We start from the raw sequence: 12,938 nt of genomic DNA on the forward strand, positions 1-12,938 counted from the left end.
GATGGGGCCCCCGGCCAGGGCCTGAGGTGGGGGGGGAGATGGGGCCCCCGGCCAGGCTCTGAGGGTGGGGGGGGAGATGGGGTCTCTGGCCAGGCCCCAGGGGAGGGGGGGCCCTAAGACTGGGCCCATTTTCACTAAATCGCCCCGAGCCCCGCCCTTTCCCCTCCTGGCCTCATCCCCTACCGGCGGGGGCGTGGCCCGCGCTCCCTTGGCCCCTCCCCCGGCATCTCGCCCACACTTGACATGGCGCCGCCAGCGTCAGCCACGAGCCGCCCACTTCCGGCGGGAGCTCCGCCCAGAGCGGAAGTGTGAATGGTTGCTATGGCGAGGCGCTGTGGGGACCCGCCCCTCCTGGGAAGAGAGCCGGAGAGCGGCCAGGCTCTTGCCGACGGCGGCGGGTGAGTGCAGCCGGGAGCGGGAGCGGCCCCGTGACGGGGGGCGGCTGTGGAGGGGGGACTGTGCTTGGGGGTCTTTGGAGGGGGCAGGGGGGCTTGTGATGGGGGGCAGGGGGGACCTGTGATGGGGGGCTGTGGAGGTGGTGGGGGGGCTGTGATGGGGGGCTGTGGAGGTGGTGGGGGGGCTGTGATGGGGGGCTGTGGAGGAGGCAGGAGGGGCTGTGGAGGCGGCGGGGGGGCCTGTGATGGGCTGTGGAGGCGGCGGGGGGGCCTGTGATGGGGGGCTGTGGAGGCGGCGGGGGGGGCTGTGGAGGTGGTGGGGGATCTGTGAGGGGCAGGAGGGGCCTGTGATGGGGGGGCTGTGGAGGTGGTGGGGGCTGTGATGGGGGGCTGTGGAGGCGACGGGGGGGGCCTGTGATGGGGGGCTGTGGAGGCGGTGGGGGGGCTGTGATGGGGGGCTGTGGAGGTGGTGGGGGGGCCTGTGATGGGGGGGCTGTGGAGGTGGTGGGGGATCTGTGGAGGGGGGATGAGGGGCCTGTGATTGGGGGGGCTATGGAGGCAGCTGGGGGGGCCTGTGATGGGGGGGCTGTGGAGGCGGCGGGGGGGCCTGTGATGGGGGGGCTGTGGAGGCGGCGGGGGGGCTGTGATGGGGGGGCTGTGGAGGCGGCGGGGGGGCTGTGATGGGGGGCTGTGGAGGTGATGGGGGGGGCCTGTGATTGGGGGGGCTGTGGAGGCAGCTGGGGGGGCCTGTGATGGGGGGCTGTGGAGGCGATGGGGGGGCCTGTGATGGGGTGCTGTGGAGGCGGCGGGGGGGCTGTGGAGGAGGCAGGAGGGGCTGTGATGGGGGGCTGTGGAGGCGATGGGGGGGCCTGTGATGGGGGTGCTGTGGAGGCGGCGGGGGGGCTGTGGAGGAGGCAGGAGGGGCCTGTGATGTGGGGGCTGTGGAGGCGGCAGGGGGGGCTGTGGAGGCGGCGGGGGATCCGTGATGGGGGGCTGTGGAGGTGGTGGTGGGGGCTGTGGAGGGGGGAGGAGGGGCCTGTGGTTGGGGGGCTGTGGAGGCGGCGGTTGGGCTGTGATGAGGGGGCGGGGGGCCTGTGGAGGGGGCAGGGAGGCCTGTGATGTGGTAGAGAGAAGTGAGGCTGTGGAGGGGGCTGAGGGGCCTATCCTGGGTCAGTTGGGCTATGGAGGGGGTGGGGGTACCATGGTATGATGGGTATGGAGGGGGTAGGGGTATGATGAGGACAGGGGTCTCATGGCAGGGGCCACCATTACCAGCGTCTAAAGTGAAGTAGGCAACCTATGGCACGCGTGTTGAAGGCGGCACGCGAGCTGATTTTCAGGGGCACTCACACTGCCTGGGTCCTGGCCACCGGTCCGGGGGGCTCCGCATTTTAATTTCATTTTAAATGAAGCTTCTTAAACATTTTAAAAACCTTATTTACTTTACATACAACAATTGTTCAGTTATATATTATAGACTTCTAGAAAGAGACCTTCTAAAAACGTTAAAATGTATTCCTGGCATGTGAAACCTTAAATTAGAATGAATAAATGAAGACTCGGCACACCACTTCTGAAAGGTTGCTGACCCCTGATCTAAAGTGACACTTGAAATGCTGGTGGTGCTGTTATTTCCCTCATTTCACTGTGTCCTGACACTTCTGGCAGGCAGGGTCTGGGGGAACCCAGTTGGTCTTGATTCGAGTGAGCAAAGAAGAGAATTCATATCGACTGAAAATGTGGCAGATATTTCTTCTCCCCACTTTTCCATATCTCAGGAACAGCAGGAGAGGGTTTTTGCCCAGCTTGGGAAACTTCAGCTGGAGCAGAGAAATGTTCTGCAGGTGAAAACTTGGGGAAGGGAGGGTGATGGCTATTCATGTATTATTTCATGTTTATGTTCTGGTGGCCCCAATCAGGATCTGGGTGCTGTGTAAACACGTAAGTGACATGGTCCTTGTCCCAGGGAGCTTACAATCTAATAGGATGTCATACAAAACGTAATGGACAGGCAACACGGAAGATATACACAGAACGTGGTTAGTTGTTAATTTTCCCAGCTCCATTCTTCTGTTCAGGTGCTTCACTCAACTTGCTTTAGCAAGCTTAGTAACAGTGCCCTACTTCCACTCTGCCCATCATATTCTATTTGAATTCCACCACTTTTGGGTCATTTCAATGCCTTTTGCAATACTTTTCTTGCACTTCCCTCCCAGGGTCCTTTCCTTTCCTGATTAGAAGGCAAGGCCCCCAGCCATGTTTTCCCAGTTCAATCCAGTTAGTCGTTCTGGTCATAGTGGGGGCTCTGAAGGCCTGTTTCCTTCCTGCTCCATTGCCAATGCCTCTGTGAAATATAGGAATTGCCAGACTGGATCAGATTGCTGGTCCATCTAGCCCAGTATCTTGTCTCTTAAAGTGGCCAACACCAGATGCTACAGAGGAAGGTTTAAGAAGTCCCAGAGTAAGCAGATATGGGTTAATCTGCTCCTTGTGAAGGTCTTATCCAAATCACTAATCGTTAGAGATTAGTTTAAGTCCCGAAGAAGGAGGTTTAATATACCTTCCAAAATGCTTGTTAACGGGAATATCCAGGGTTATAATATTGAATACTATCCAATAAACGTCCAGTCTTTTTTGAACCTTGTGAAGTTCCTGGCTTCAATGACACAATTTCACGAGTTCCACGTCTAATTACATGTTATGCATAAAAATATTTCCTTTTGTCAGTAAGAATTTGCCACCTTTTAACTTAATTGAGTGTGCCCTGTTCTTGTGTTAGAAAACAGGGAGGGAGAAGAGAGTTCTTGATCTGTGTTCTCTAGGCCATTCATTAGTTTATATACTTTTATCATGTCGATATTTGCCTGGTTGGGGATCTATGGAAATGTGGCTGGCTTGATCTCTCTACCCAACTGCTTCTCCTCCTCCTCCTCCTCTAATATCCATCTTCTCAGGGCAGGGACTGTACCTTTCTCTATCTTTTGAACCAGGGACAGGTGCATTGTCAGTGTTAGTGACTAACAGCTTGATATACACAACCTGAATTTACTTAGTACAAAGTGCATCATATTTATATTGCACACGTTGGAGAACAAGATTTTCCCTAGGTGCAGAGCAATACTAAGGGTTTGTCTACACACACTTTTTTTGTACTCTCTAGTAACTGATGTAGTTAAATCAATTCAACCTCCTAGTGTAGATGCAGTTATACAGGCATAGATGTAAATTACAGAAATAAGCGATAGTGATATAAACACCTCTATGCCGGTATGCTCCTCCTGTCCATGCTAAGGGGTTACACAGTTAAATTGGTACAAAACCCCAATGCTACTGCTCTCTTCCAGTCCTGTGCATACTGCTTCTGCTGATCCTATTAATTAGCTGATGTCTGGAAGCTCATTTGAGGATGGAAAGAGCAATGTAAGTGCTAAGTACTATTAAGTATTATGATGCTAATGGGATTCACATGCATACATCGGCATGTGTGATCAGCTTCCTTCTCCTGGGTGTCGCATAGCCCTGAAATAGGTGGCTCACCAGGAAATGTGTTAATGAGCAACAAAGTAGACTGCAAAATGCTAAAACCAGTTTTCTTCATAAAACTGGATCTGTCTAGCATTTGGCCTAGTTCTGGAGAACAGCAAAATAATCCCTGAATTTTCACCCTTCGTTGTTCTCCGTGTTGTTCTGTTCTGGAGGCTGTTTAATTTTTCTAGCACATATTGCCATGGCAATGAGGCTTGTGGTAAGTACTTGAGCTCTCTGAGAAATCACAAAACAGGTTCTCGTCCGTGCATGACAAGTCAGATCCATGGCCAGTGAGGATTATGGGCTGGACTATATTTACTATCACTTTGGTGGCATATAGATTGCAGTGCAAAATGTGTTAACCTAAGTAACTGGATTACCTCTGTTTTAAACTCCACAGAGCTTTTTAAAAAGGATTTTACAGCTATGAATTTCTTCCTCACCCTGAAATTTCTGGTTCTTTGCCAGAGAGTTTCTGATAAAAATTTTTTGACAAGATTTATTAGAACTGTCACTCCCTGGGCTTTGAACTTTAAAAGCCCGGGTTGCATGTCTCAGTTTGTGTCCCATCAAATAATGCTTTTCTTCAATTGAGGAATGTTATCTTGTGGATAAAGGCATAGGACTTGGAGTCAGAGTTGAGTTCTCATGGGGTCATAGACTGTAAGGTCAGAAGGGACCATCATGATCATCTAGCCCAGAGGTTGTCAAACTGGGGGTTGTGAGGTTATTACATGGGGGGTCATGAGCTGTCACCCTCCACACCCAAACCCCACTTTGCCTCCAGTATTTATAATAGTGTTAAATATTAAAAAAAAAAAAAAAGTTTTACATGTATAAGGAAGGGGGTCGCACTCAGAGGCTTGCTGTGTGAAAGGGGTCATCAGTCCAAAAGTTTGAGAACCACTGATCTAGTCTGACCTCATGCACACTGCAGGCCACAGAACCTCACCCACCCATTCCTGGAATAGACCCCTAACTTCTGACTGAGTTCCTGAAGTCCGCAAATCATGACTGAAAAACTTCAAGTTACAGAGAATTCATCATTTACAGTAGTTTAAACCTGCAAGTGACCTGTGCCCCATGCTGCAGAAGAAGGTGAAGCCCTCCCAGGGTCTCTGCCAATTTTACCTGACCAAAAATTCCTTCCCAACCCCAAATACGGCGATCAGTTAGACCCTGAGCATGTGGGCAAGATCTATCAGCCAGACACTTGGGAAAGAATTCTCTGTAATAACTCAGAGTCCTCCCCAGCTAGTGTCCCATCCCCAGCCATTGCAAACATTTGCTGCTAGCAGTCGCAGATTAGCTACGTACTATTGTACGCAGTCTCATCACAACACGCCCTCCATAAACTTATCAAGCTCAGCCTTGAAGCCAGTTAGGTTCTTTTCCTAACTCCACAACATATTGCCTCTGGGAACTTGAACAAGTCCCTTGATTTTTCCATGTTTGTGTCCTCTTCTGTAAAATACCTGCCTCCCAGGCATGTTGTGCAGATGAATGTTTGGAAAGTAATTGGGGATGGAACATTCTATATAATTACAGTGTGCTGGTTGGATTTGGGAGGATTGCTCGATGTGGGGGCTGTTATTGTTCATCTGGTCAGCACTAAGGCAGTCTCAAAGCATGATGTACTTGTTGCACAATGGTACTCTTACGCTTGGATGAATAAGGACTGGCTTCACAGAAAGCTGTAGTATGAGGATATTAGATTTCAGTAAATCATGGGAAATTACGACATGTATGACCAAATTCTGCTTCCGCTCCTCACTGCTGGAGTGATAGAGTTATAAGGGTGATAGTGGGGAACAAGGAGAAATGAGTTTACAGTGCGCTGAGCTTACTAAAAGTCCAGTGTGACATATGGGATGCATATGGAGATAACTACCCCTTTCTCAGGAGCTCTGGTGTGATCAGACCTGGAATATTTAATGCATTGTGGGAACCATGTTACCAGAAAGATGTTGATCAATTAGACGGAGTTCAGGGGAGAGCAACAACAATGATCAGAGGCTGCAAGGTTAGATGGGGGAGGAGAATAAGCAAATTAACCGTGTATCAGAGGGAGCAATTATTCAGAGTGATACAGGGATGGAGGGGCGGGCAGTTAGAAGTATTAGTAAGAGACAGGTTTCAGAGTAGCAGCCGTGTTAGTCTGTATTCGCAAAAAGAAAAGGAGTACTTGTGGCACCTTAGAGACTAACAAATTTATTTGAGCATAAGCTTTCGTGAGCTACAGCTCACTTCATCGGATGCATTCAGTGGAAAATACAGTGGGGAGATTTATATACACACACAGAGAACAAGAAACAATGGGTTTTATCATACACGCTGTAAGGAGAGTGATCACTTAAGATGAGCCATCACCAGCAGCGGGGGGGGGGGAGGAAAACCTTTCATGGTGACAAGCAAGGTAGGCTATTTCCAGCAGTTAAGGTTTTCCTCCCCCCCCCCCCCCACTGCTGGTGATGGCTCATCTTAAGTGATCACTCTCCTTACAGCGTGTATGATAAAACCCATTGTTTCTTGTTCTCTGTGTGTGTATATAAATCTCCCCACTGTATTTTCCACTGAATGCATCCGATGAAGTGAGCTGTAGCTCACGAAAGCTTATGCTCAAATAAATTTGTTAGTCTCTAAGGTGCCACAAGTCCTCCTTTTCTTTTTATTAGTAAGAGAGAGGGAGGAAATGAGAGAGGATATTTAGGCTCAAACTCGATTAAAAACTTCCCAGCAGTCAGACCTGTGCATCTCAGTGGGGTCTGAGCTCAAACCCTACTGCTCTGTGGGGTCTTGCTAACACCCACCCTGACCCAGGACTCGACTGGTCTGTAGTGTCAGAGCAGCTGCATTCTGCCCCATTTCATGCATATTAGGCACCACGCTCAAGTGCCAGACAAGTTGTCATTTATTTTCCTCAGCTGGGCAAATTTGGGAAGCTTCTTTGTGGAAGGGCCTCTGCCTGCTTGGGAGGTGTGTGGCTGAGACTTTACCAATGGTGACAACCTGCAGTTCCCATCCTTAGAAACCTACTTTTGTGGAAGCACCCCCACATAAATCTGCCTTTGGCCACGTTTTTCCCACCTGAGTGCTTAAAGCGGGGCACTGAACTAGATTGTTCTGCTTTTCAAAAGTGCTGAGCACCCACACAACAGTGACTTAAGGGGGAGCTGCAGGAGCTCAGCACTCCTGGGGGGACATGACTGTAGGGCCCTTCGTTTGAAAACTGTGACCATTATGCACTACATCTATAAATCTTAAATAGCCCCAGTGCTCCTTTCTCCTGCTATGGTGGCAATAACCGTGCTATCGAGCTAACTATCCTGATGCAGCCAAGCATGACAGTCAGCTATCAGGCTGCATGTTCACTTGCTCTATATGTAAATATTTCATATTATGAAACAGTCCCTCAACTCTCTGGCCTAGTGTTTGGTTGAGTGTCTTCTGTTTCCAGGTAGGATGGAGTTCCTGGCGTATGAGATGCCATTTCTCAGTGGATTTCTCACCTCACTCTTCTGTCTTTAACCTTGTTTCATTTGTCCACCGGACTGGAAAGTGATGTCAAGTGGCTCCCTGAAGCTCCAAGGCAAGCCTAATGTGCTATGGCATGATTTCTGTTGGTCTGTCTCAAAAACAAAGCCCAAGCAACCTGTGCCACTGCCGCTTTCAGAGAAAAAAGCATTAAAAGAAAAGATGAGCTTTCAGAGCAGGACAGAGAAGGGACCTGCATGGAGGTAAAATATTAATCAGGCACGTGCTCTACACTTCCGGTAGTGGAACGTTCAAAGGAACAGGAGCACAGTTCTCCTTAACCTTGCTCTTTGGTGGTCTGCCTGCATTTGTCCGGGCTGCCTGATTGCTTTTGCCGAGCTGGAGTGGGGTCCTCAGCCTTTCAGGGCTCAGTGCACAAAGAGACCTTGCATGAAGTCACAGAAATAAGAGATGGAAAGGGTTAGTGGTCCCCTGGAGTTCATACCTCTTTCTGGGTGGGGACCGTTTCCAAAAGTATATGCTCTAATGCCTTGCCCAGGTCACTTTCACCTGAGGTTTCCATCACTTCTCTTAGGAGACTATTTTACAGTCTCTAGACTTCATTATTAGGCAGGGTGGATTGATTTAAATCCAGGCATTTAAATCACCAAGTGGAAAGTCTCGATTTAAATCATCAATTTTCATCAATTTTTCCATTTGTACTTCAGTTATTTTCTAAAGAAAGATGCATTCTCATTGGTTGATATAGCTATTAAATTGATTTACAACTCGGTAGAGCCTTTACACTAATTTGGTATATTGTTTTGCTACCTTGGAGGGTACACTATACATACATTTGTTAAGCAATTATATAGCTTAATATTGTCAGATTCTTATTAATTGTATACCTTTAGTATGTTAGAATATGGTAAATGATATGTTGCTTATTTACTAGATAATTAACTTTTTGCTTATGATTTGTGTCAAGCTGCATTAGGATGGTAACTAGAATGTAATTAAACACACAAAACAGCATGTAAAATTTATTTGTATTAAACAAAATAACCTTAAATGTTTTGTTTACATAAACTTCTCTTATCAAAACATGTTCTACATTTACAACTAAATTATAATAAGTTTGGGTCTTAACATTTTTTATTAAACTCAGATTTCATTATAAACAAGTTTTTTTTTTTTAAAAAAAAAGTATAATTTAAATAATCAAATCAATTTAAACAAAATAATTCTGATTTATCTATTTATTTTAAATAATTGATTTTTATCCACGTTGCTGTCAGGAAACACTTCTGTCCATTCTAAATTGAGAAATTCGAAGCTTAACTTTCTCCCTCCTTGGGCTGCACTGTAAATAATTTTCTCCTTGATATTTGCACCCTTCAAAAATTTGTAGATGTTTGTCCTCACTTAGCCAAGCTATACAGATTCAGCTCTTATAAGTCTCTCCTTATAAATCAGTCCCTTCAGGACCAATCACTCAGCTCTTCTCTCTATCTTAGAATCATAGAACCATAGTGTTAGAAGGGAGTGCAAGGGTCATCTAGTCTAACCCCTGCCAAGATGCAGGATTTGTTGTCTCTAAACCATCTAAGACAGATGGCTAGTGAGCCTCCTTTTGAAAACCTCCAGTGAAGGAGCTTCCATGACCTCCCTTGACAGTTTGTTCCATTCTCCTAGTGTTCTTACAGTTAGGAAGTTTTTCCTGAGATTTCATCTAAATCTGCTGTGCTGGAGTTCAAACCCATGGCTTCTTGTCCTGCCCCCTGTGGTAAGAGAGAACAACTTTTCTCCATCTTTTTATGGCAGCTGTTCAAGTATTTGAAGACCACTATCATGTCTCCCCCCACAATCTCTTCTCTTCCAAACTAAACATACCCAGTTCCTTCAGCCTTTGCTCATCTGGCTTGTGTTCCAACCCTTTGATCACCTTTGTGTCTCACCTCTGGATCCTTTCCAGTTTCTCTACATCCTTTCTATATGGCGGTGACCAAAACTGGACATAGAACTCCAGCTGAGGCCTAACTATTGCCAAGTAGAGCAGTGCTGTCACCTCCTGTGACTTGCATGCTGTGCCTCTGTTAATGCAACCCAGAATTGCATTTGTTTTTTTTGCAACAGCATCACATTGACGACTCATGTTGAGGTTGTGATCCACCACAATGCCCAGATCCTTCTCAGCGGTGCTGCTGCTAAGCCAGTTATCCCCCATTCTGTATTTGTGCATTTGGTTTTTCTTCCCTAAGCATAGCACCTTACATTTGTCTTTGCTGAATTTCATTTTGTTGTGTAGCCCAGTTCTCCAATTTATCAAGATCTCTTTTAATTTGAACTTTATCCTCCAAAGTGTTTGTAACCTCCCCCCCATCCCCAGCTTTGTGTCATCTGTAAATGTGATCAGTATGCTTTCTGTTTCTACATCCAGGTAATTAATGAAGATATTAAATAACAGCAGACACAGAACAGATCCCTGTGGAACCCCAATGTGTTGTTATTTTTCTGGCAGTAAAGTGCGCATCGTCAGCTATCCAGGGACAGTGTCACCAGCGCTACGGGAATTGAAGTGTTCTGAGGGAATACTGCCTCAACACTCTTACTTAACACAAAATATAACTAAAATGTTGTTTGCAAAAGAGCTGTGTTGATGGGAATTGTGAAGAGGGTATCTTTCCCCAGAAATTGCAAAAAGTGAAGCATCTCCTTTGTTAAGCTTTCTTTGGTGCCCAGGTACTGATGTGGTCTGTGACTCTTGTTTCCAAACTACTAAATACTCATCTCCTACAGTTTGGATCTGGGGAGCCATGCCTTGTACATTTGTTTCTCCACAAGTACTTGGAGATTTGGTGATGACCAGATGGTACGTGGTCTGGTAGTGAAGGACAGTGTTTCGTATGCTGCAGTGCTTGCTTCAGATCACTTTCCCTTTAGAGCCCTGATTAATCCTTATAACAGTGTCCAACACACCAAAGGTTCTGATGCTTCAGCACAGCAGCTGCTCGTAAATGTCCCAGGCTTAAAACCCTTGATGAAAAGTGGTTCCTCATGGGATCATCTCAGCCAGCCTCATGACAGGTCCAAGTCCTCTCCTCTAACCAACAGCTGGCTATAGATCTGCCACTGTAGCTGTGATATCTTAAGCAGCAGTTGTTGCCATTGTTTCGTTTAGACATTTCAGGGACTATTTTAGTTTTCCAAGGCTAATTCTAGAAAGTATGTCCTGGAGTCCATGCAGGGGAATGAACACAGAGTTAGACATTCCTAGTCCTTTTTGGTTTGGCCACTGAATTCAGTGGGAACAGTTAGATCTCTGTCAGACAAGTGCTCTTGGAGGCCAGAGATGGGTGAATTTAGAATTCTCTTGTGTCACGGGTGGTGTGTGTGGTGGTAGTGGTTGGGGGCAAGACATCCTGAGTGTGGGTTATTGTTGGTAGCCTTCGTGGGAATAATGAATTTTTGTGTTGTCCATTTGGGTGAAGAAATTATGTTTAAGAAGCCTGTGGGTTACTTTTTGGGGCTTGACAAATTGACTTTTTTGGCATCTCAGACAACTGATTAATCTGCCGAGACAGGGAGATTTTCCTAATGTCATTCTTGGGCTAGGTCAAGCTCTCACAAGAGCAGTGGGGTCTCTCAGAAAGGGTGTTGGTCCCCTGGTACTTGTGACCCTCTTGTGTCACTAAAGCCTTGGGTTTGAACAGTACTAAGAAATGACTGGATTTATTTGGACATCAATAGTTTAGTAGTTGGCGTTTGTAAATCAGTGGTGAAGGCTGGAGGCTGTATGGTAGCCAAAGACTCAGAAAGGTGATTCAGCTGTCCAGAGAGCAGGTTTGTGTTAGGCCATGTCTACACTAGCACTTATGGTGACAAAACTTTTGTTGCTCAGAGGTGTGGAAAAAACCACTCTCCGAGCGACATAAGTTTTGCCGGCATAAGTACTTGTGTGCACAGCGCTATGTGGGTGGGAAACGCTCTCCTGCTGACATAGCTACTGCCGCTCATTGAGCTGGCTTTATGTCTACAGGAGCGCTCTCTCCTATCGGCATAATGCGACACACGGGCACTCTGACAGTGGCACAGATGTCTCAGTACGGCTATGTCACTATAAACTTCTGAGTGTAGACCTGGCCTTAGTCTGTGGCTTGCACATAATGCAGATCCTTTAGTAATGTTTTATGAGATCTTATAAAAAATGTTTTCTGCCGGAGTATTTAGCTCTGTAGCCTTGTTCCACCATGGGAAGGAAAAGCATCCCAACCAGAAAGGTCCTCAGGATTTCTGTTCCCCTCTTTCAAGGCCTCTGTTACCCTCTTTCGAGGCCCTGCATTGTGCTGAGTTTCTTTGACTTGGTAGGACTGAATGTGAGTCGTATTGGAACTCATCCCCACCACTCATGCGTAAGACCTGTGGGGCGTCTCATGGCATTCCCCCTCACTTAGCTTAGCACACTGTTTCTGCTGCACTTCTGGTTTCTGCCAGCCTCAGGTGTGAGGCATGTAGCCTGAAAAGTCTAAGCTGGCTATCTCCCGCTTCCCCCAAATCTCTTGTTTTCCATGGGCATCAGTTAAACCCTCTGAGTGGTTTTGAATATAGTTTTACTCTCTTGGAGCACCAGACACTCCTTTCTTGCTGCTGACGCCTCGTTTGTTGCTGGAAGTGTGTTGTTCCCTCCCCTCCTGCAGACCAGAACCAAACTTTGGCTTCTGCTTAAAATTGAACACTGATATTGGCAATTGCTGCTGCTTTTCTCCTGCTACAGATTTACGGGTGTTAGGCCCTGTGGTGATTCCCTGACCTGGGTACGGGCAAAGCCATGTTACTGTCTGGAGTGTCAAGAGGAAAAGCTGACCTCAAGAGTGAAAGTTTGGGGAAATTTCTGATGTCTGTGGAACCCCTTAAGTTCACAAACTTCTCCCCCCACCCCCGCACCAGTCCCTCAGCCTGGTGCTGAATGCTTGAAACTCTTGCTGCTGTTATGAAGCCTGTAGCTGAAAACATTCCTGGGTCTGCACATTTCAGCAGCCACCCATATGGCTCAACTATTCTGCACTTCTCATCTGTAAATCTCAAACCACTCTACAGAGGTAGGTGAGTGGCATTATTCCCATCTTACAGATGGGGAGGTTAGGTGACCAAAATTATGCAGTGAGTCAGTGGCAGAATTGCAAATAGAACCCAGCTCTTTAGGGAGGCAGGCACTACAGCAGTTCATGCAATATTGCTCTTGCTGCATTTGTTTTGTATACACAGTCTTAAAGATAAAGACGCTTTAGCCACAAGTGAAATGAATTTGGTCATAGCGAATGTTTACCCACAGCATGAAACCATCCCAGAAATTGGTACAACTGACACTCTGACCGGGATACAGGTAACTGGTGCTACTGCCTGCTCAGTGTTTACCTGCAGCTATGGGGACTCCTGGTGTTATGTTGGATCATAGTAAAGAAGTTCTGTATTAAAATCACAAATGAGTTTGATTCCCCATAGTTTAAATTCCAGGGTATTACTAATTAAGAGGTCTCTTGT

General features: G+C 47.0%; 1 protein-coding gene across 7 annotated transcripts in view; it reads left to right on the forward strand.

Moving 5' to 3' along the window:
• The first annotated feature begins 279 nt into the window (after positions 1-279).
• PPP1R16A (protein phosphatase 1 regulatory subunit 16A) overlaps positions 280-12,938 on the forward strand; it is an 80,462-nt gene continuing 67,803 nt past the window's right edge. For 5 of the 7 annotated variants that reach the window (XM_043509885.1, XM_038391778.2, XM_038391780.2 and 2 more), the window contains exon 1: positions 280-398. The gene's annotated coding sequence lies outside the window, so the exon portion shown is untranslated. Of the gene's footprint in view, positions 399-2,173; positions 2,240-7,380; positions 7,661-12,938 lie in introns of all 7 variants that reach the window. The other 2 variants (XM_043509883.1, XM_043509886.1) reach the window with 2 other exon arrangements.

The sequence above is a fragment of the Dermochelys coriacea genome, chromosome 2 (genome assembly GCF_009764565.3).
Source record: "Dermochelys coriacea isolate rDerCor1 chromosome 2, rDerCor1.pri.v4, whole genome shotgun sequence".
NCBI classification, from domain to species: Eukaryota; Metazoa; Chordata; order Testudines; family Dermochelyidae; genus Dermochelys; species Dermochelys coriacea.